Source organism: Populus euphratica, unplaced genomic scaffold, assembly GCF_000495115.2.
Source record: "Populus euphratica unplaced genomic scaffold, PopEup_1.0 scaffold548.1, whole genome shotgun sequence".
Taxonomy (NCBI): Eukaryota; Viridiplantae; Streptophyta; class Magnoliopsida; order Malpighiales; family Salicaceae; genus Populus; species Populus euphratica.
This window is the reverse complement of record NW_011500422.1, coordinates 60,514-67,701: the sequence shown is the minus strand read 5'-3', so window position 1 is coordinate 67,701 and position 7,188 is coordinate 60,514.

The window sequence follows — 7,188 nt, the reverse complement described above, 5'->3', positions numbered from 1 at the left end:
TTATTTTATTTTCTCTTTTCACTTTTCTTGTATATAACTTTGTCTCTTTTATTTTGTTTCTCCTTATTTTGTTTTCTTCCTTCTTCTTTTGTTTTCTTCATTTTATTATATTCCAACACGTGCATGAGAGTGTGGTCACGTACATCAAGTGGTAGACTTTGTAGGGTATCCTCATCATTTTCACAAAATATGGCCGGTAGACTTTGTAGGGTATCCTCATCATTTTCAGAAAATATGGCCGAAGAAGATAATCAATCACTTCATAATGAGAATAATGAGAATAACCGTGCTAGAACACTTAGAGACCACATGAATCCCACAAGAACAAGTGCACCATCATGCATAGTTTTTCCTCCCGATGCATCTCATTTTAATTTTAAATCAGGTATTATTCAACTTTTACCTTATTTTCATGGCTTAGAAATGGAAAATCCATACTTGCACTTAAGGGAATTCGAGGAGGTCTGCAACACATATAATAATTTAAATTGTAGCATGAACACCATTAGATTAAAGCTTTTCCCTTTTTCATTAAAAGATAAAGCTAAAACATGGCTATAAAATTTAAGACCAGGATCCATTCGTGCTTGGGATGAAATGCAACAACAATTTTTAAAGAAGTTTTTCCCATCTCATAGAACAAACTCTTTCAAGAGACAAATCACCACTTTCACTCAAAAACCAGGAGAAACATTTTACCAATGTTGGGATAGGTATTGAGACTTGCTTAGTACTTGCCCTCATCATGGTTTTGAAACATGGAGATTGGTTTCACATTTCTATGAAGGGTTAACACCTAAAGATAGGCAAATGGTTGAATTGATGTGCAATGGAACTTTTGAAGATAAAGACCCTGATGAAGCAATGGAGTACTTAGACTTGTTAGCTGAAAATGCTCAAAATTAGGACACTACGGGTACTTATGAGGCACCGAGTAAAACTCAACCTCACACATCTAGTGGAGGCATGTACAACCTTAGGGAAGATCATGACCTTCAAGCCAAATTTGCATCTTTAGCTAGAAAAGTCGAGGCTCTAGAATTGAAAAAGAGTGGTCAATTAAAATCTATTGAAAACATTGTGTGTCAAATCTGTGAAACAAATGAACACTCAACCAAAGATTATCCAACCTTACCTTCTTTTAAAGAATGTCTCCATGAACAAGCCCATGCTTTAAACAGTTTCCAAAGGGCCAACCACAACCCATACTCACAAACATACAACCCTGGTTGGAGAAATCACCCAAATTTCAGTTGGAAGAGTGAGAACAACAATGCACAAACTTCACAACCATCGTTTCAAGCACACCATAATTTCGAAAATTCTCATGAATATGCACCTCCTTATGCTCCACCTCCTAGAAGAAATCTTGAGGAAACATTGCATGCATTCATTAAAAAGCAAGAGACAATCAATACTCAACTTGCTTAAAACATGACAGATGTTAAAGATACTCTTGCAAAATTAACATCTGCTCTCAGTTTCCAAGAGAAAGGTAAGTTTCCATCTCAACCACAACAAAATCCCAAGGGGCAAGACAATGCAAATGTAAGTAGTTCCGGAAGCCAACATATGGATCAAGTCAAATCAGTTACTACTCTTCGCAGTGGTAAGGTTATTGAAAAACCCTCTCTTGAACCTTATGAGAAAGATGATGAGTCAATCTTTGAGGGTAAGGAAGGGGTTAAATCTGAAAATTGCAAAGAAACGACTGATTCACCGCCAGCACTTCCATTTCCTCATGCCATGACCAAACAAAGGAAAGTCAATTACAACTCTGAAATTTTTGAATTTTTGAAACAGGTAAGGATCAATATACCTTTGCTGGATGCTATTAAATAGGTTCCTTCCTACGCTAAATTTTTGAAAGATCTATGCATTGTGAAGAGAAAACTGAATGTGAAAAAGAAAGCCTTTCTAGCCGAACAAGTAAGTGTTATTCTTCAGAACAATAATGCTTTGAAATATAAAGACCCTGGTTGTCCTACAATTTCTTGCTTTATTGGAGAGCATAAAATTGAAAGAGCTTTACTTGATCTTGGAGCTAGTGTGAATTTACTTCCATATTCAGTTTTTCAAAGTCTCAATCTAGGTGAGTTAAAACCAACTTCTATATCTCTTCTACTTGCCGATAGATCTGTAAAAGTGCCTAGAGGAATAATTGAAGATGTGTTAGTACAAGTCGATAAATTCATTTATCCTGTGGATTTTATTGTCTTGGACACAAAACCTGTTGAAGCATGTAATTCATTTCCTGTTATTTTAGGAGGTCCGTTTCTTGCAACCTCTAACGCATTGATTAATTGTAGGAATGGACTGATGAAGCTATCATTTGGAAACATGACATTGAAGATGGATATTTTCAACATTTGCAAGCAACCTGGAGATGATAATGATTTACAAGAAGTAGATCATATTGATGAATTAGTTTATGATCAACTTGAATCTACTTTAAGTAAAAATAAATTGGATGAATCTGAAGATTTGCAAATGATTTATTCCGAGGAAGAAATCACGGATGAAAAACGCACCGAAAATGTTGATGCAAATCTTTTGTCAACAGTGACAACAGATTCGACATCTGACATCACACCAATTGATGATTACTTTCCTAATGAATCCTTACTTTCTCTTAGTCCAATGCCTTGGTATGATAAAAATATCAATTTTCTTACTTTAGGAGATTTGCCAGCTGATTGGAGTGCTCAAGACAAAGAAACCTTTTTGAAATGAAGTGAAGAATTTTTATTGTGATGACCCTAACTTATTCAAATATTGTCCTAATCAAATATTTCAAAGATTCATTCCCGACAATGAGGTAAGTAGTGTCATTAAACTTTGTCATTCTGAAGCATGTGGAAGTTATTTATCATGAAAAAAAACAGCTGCAAAAATCTTTCAAAATGGATTTTATTGGCCCACCATGTTCAAGGACACGCATGCATTCTGCAAAACTTGTGAAAATTGTTAAAAAGTTGATACTGGTCAAAAAGTTTTGTTTTCTAATTCTCAACTCTATGCATTCCCTAAAGAGCTAAGATTAAGATGGAACAATCCTTATGGGGCATGTGATATTGAGAATTCAATGAATGACAATGTTTTTAAAGAAAATGGACATCGTTTGAAAGCTTACTTTGATAAGTTTCTTAGTGAAAATGAATCAACTAGTTGGAATGATCTTGTAGATAAAGGTTGATTATTTTGTTTTTCTTACATTGTTTTTGTATTTCTTTTTGAGTGATTTTTGCTAGTTTCTCTCACCCCGGTCAAATGGCGGACAACGGTACTCTGTGACATAAGTCGGTTCTTTCAGTTTCCCACAATAACTGATATTTGTGTATATATTTGTGCAATTCTTTGAATCTCTCTTCCAATTCTCATTTGAAAATGGACACTAATCTTGAAAAATTGAAAAAGTATTTTCCCGCTTTGCCTTAGCATGCGATTACAAAAATTTATCGTGCTAGATGTGCAAGATTGAAATTGTTAATGAATCATGGAATTCCTGAAGATATTCGCTGGTTGATTGAAGCAAAGGTCCGACTATCAGGTGAGTCCTCTAACTTCTTCATTTCACACATGCCTGGAACATGTAAAAGCACTTTTGCAAAGAAACGTCGTGCAAAACGACTAGAAGTCTGTCATCGATGCGCTAGATGGACTTGTAATACACAATGTCGTTATTTAGGAATGATATTTATAAACCGTGAAGATAAAATACAATTCATTAAGGATGGCCTGAGTAAGGAGTCTTTAGATAATCTTCTATTGACTCTTGAGACGCATCCTAGTGGAGATGTGCATCGTGTAATTCATGATTTATGGCCACTATTTCATAAAGAACATGATCGACTTAGTCTTGGGAATCTGACTAAAAAAGACCCTGTTTGCCAGTTTTTAAGAAAACTGGATGGGAAGCCTATCCTCGACCCATAGAGGGCGTTTAAGCCGTTCTTGAACGTAAAACCAAGGGAAGATGTGAGCCACAATCACAACTACCTGTACATACACATGCTTTTTCAAAAAGTAAATAAATAAATAAATAAAAAGAGAGAGAGAGAGAGAGAGTGTGAGACTCCAGCTGGCCTACATATAGGTGTTATGATTGCCTTTCTCGTTTCTCATCTATAAAACCCTCTCTTCCTTCCTTTCATTTCTACTCAACTCATACATTCAACAAATACAGAAGTGTGTAGAAATGGCAAGTTCCTCAGGTCATCAAATAAAAAATATTTGTGTTTCGTTGGATCTAGTCCTGGGAAAGAAAAGGAGTTTTTAGAATCAGCAAATCATCTTGGTCAGGTGTTAGCTGAGAGAAAGATTCATTTAGTGTATGGGGGAGGAGTCTTGAGTTAATGGGAGGTGTGTCAATAGCTGTATTTTTAGGAGGTAGTCAAGTTTTGGGGGTCGTCCCTGAAGCTTTGGCACAAGGGACATCATTGGAAAAACAATTGGAGAGGAACTTCAGGTCTCCACAATGTCAGCTCGAATGAATGCAATGTTTAACCATGCTGATGCCTTCATTGCTTTACCAGGTGGTCTAGGCACATTGGAAGAGATCTTTCATATTTCCTCTCGGGCTCAACTGCACATTCATCATAAACCCATAGGTTTGTTAAATGTTAATGGTTATTATGATAAATTGTTGTCTTTTCTTGATCATGTTGTGGAACAGGAATTTCTAACATCTTCTGCACGATAAATCATAATCTTTGCTGCTACTACTGAACAATTGATTGACCAACTACAATCTTTCATTCCTGTGATTGATCCTTTCATGAGTCGCATAAATTGGTCATCTAAGGAAAGCCGTAAAAATCTTAGATTGGATTTGAGCTTTCATTTGTGAATTTTTGTGTCTTTTGGTTTTATTATTGTGTTTTGTTATTTCTTATTTTTGTTCTAGTGTGTTTCAGGTTTGTCGGTGTTCGTTATTTCAGGTGATATCTTCTATACTCTATCTTTCTACCTTAAAACATTGAGGACAATGTCTCGTTTTGGTTGGGGGGAGAGGGTAGTAGTTGATAAAAAAAAAATTGTTTTTCATTTCATAAAGCATGTACATAATTGTTGTTACTAGGATGGCAGAGTAAAGGAGCTCTTTTGTTAAAGTGACTCTTGAGACGCATCTTAGTAACCATTCTTAACAAGGTCTATTATAATACTTCCTGAAATATTCAGGTTTATAAACTCTCGCATTGTTATCACTTAATTCTGCTCACATACTTATTCAACATGTATTCTTAAACCTTAATTTACATACACACACTTTAACATATGATTGTGGGTTGCATATTGGATTATTAAATTATTTATGTTTTTTTGTTAAAGGTAACAACTAACGGAAAGAGATTGTATATAATTAAGAAAAAAAAACATGAAAAAAAAAAGAAAAATAAAAAATGATGATAATAAAAATGTAGATAAGTTTGGTTTCGTAGCCTCCCTAACCTAAGCAATTAAGCCCGAATGGGTGTTTTAACACCTAATACCCTAAAGTCAACTGATCATCGATTGGTGTGATGTCAGATGTCGAATCTGTTGTCACTGTTGACAAAAGATTTGCATCAACATTTTTGGTGCTTGTTTCATCCGTGATTTCTTCCTCAGAATAAATCATTTGCAAATCTTCAGTTTCATCCAATTCATTTTTACTTAAAGTAGATTCAAGTTGATCATAAACTAATTCGTCAATATGATCTACTTCTTGTAAATCATTATCATCTCCAGGTTGCTTGCAAATGTTGAAAATATTCATCTCCAATGTCATGTTTCCAAATGATAGCTTCATCAGTCCATTCCTACAATTAATCAATGCATTAGAAGTTGCAAGAAATGGACGTCCTAAAATAACAGGAAATGAATTACATGCTTCAACAGGTTCTGTGTCCAAGACAATAAAATCCACAGGATAAATGAATTTATCGACTTGTACTAACACATCTTCAATTATTCCTCTAGGCACTTTTACAGATCTATCGGCAAGTAAAAGAGATATAGAAGTTGGTTTTAACTCACCTAGATTGAGACTTTGAAAAACTGAATATGGAAGTAAATTCACACTAGCACCAAGATCAAGTAAGGCTCTTTCAATTTTATGCTCTCCAATAAAGCAAGAAATTGTAGGACAACCAGGGTCTTTATATTTCAAAGCATTATTGTTTTGAAGAATAGCACTTACTTGTTCGGCTAGAAAGGCTTTCTTTTTCACATTCAGTTTCCTCTTCACAGTGCATAGATCTTTCAAAAATTTAGCATAGGAAGGAACCTGTTTAATTGCATCCAGCAAAGGTATATTGATCCTTACCTGTTTGAAAATTTCATAAATTTCAGAGTTGTGATTGACTTTCCTTTGTTTGGTCATGGCTTGAGGAAATGGAAGTGCTGGTGGTGAATCAGTCGTTTCTTTGCAATTTTCAGATTCATCCCCTTCCTTACCCTCAGAGATTGATTCATCATCTTTCTCATAAGGTTCAAGAGAGGGTTTTTCAATAACCTTACCACTGCGCAGAGTAGTGACTGATTTGACTTGATCCATGTGTTGGCTTCCGGAACTACTTGCATTTGCATTGTATTGCCCTTTGGGATTTTGTTGTGTTTGAGATGGAAACTTACCTTTCTCTTGGAAACTGAGAGCAGATGTTAATTTAGCAAGAGTATCTTTAAAATCTGTCATGTTTTGAGCAAGTTGAGTATTGATTGTCTCTTGCTTTTCAATGAATGCATGCAATGTTTCCTCAAGATTTCTTCTAGGAGGTGGAGCATAAGGAGGTGCATATCCATGAGAATTTTGGAAATTATGGTGTGCTTGAAACGGTGATTGTGAAGTTTGTGCATTGTTGTTCTCACTCTTCCAATTGAAATTTGGGTGATTTCTCCAACCAGGGTTGTATGTTTGTGAGTATGGGTTGTGGTTGGGCCTTTGGAAACTGTTTAAAGCATGGGCTTGTTCATGGAGACATTCTTTAAAAGAAGGCAAGGTTGGACAATCGTTGGTTGAGTGTTCATTTGTTTCACAGATTTGACACACAATGTTTTCAACGGATTTTAATTGACCACTCTTTTTCAATTCTAGTGCCTCGACTTTTCTAGCTAAAGATGCAAACTTGGCTTGAAGGTCATGATCTTCCCTAAGGTTGTACATGCCTCCACTAGATGTGTGAGGTTGAGTTTTACTCGGTGCCTCAT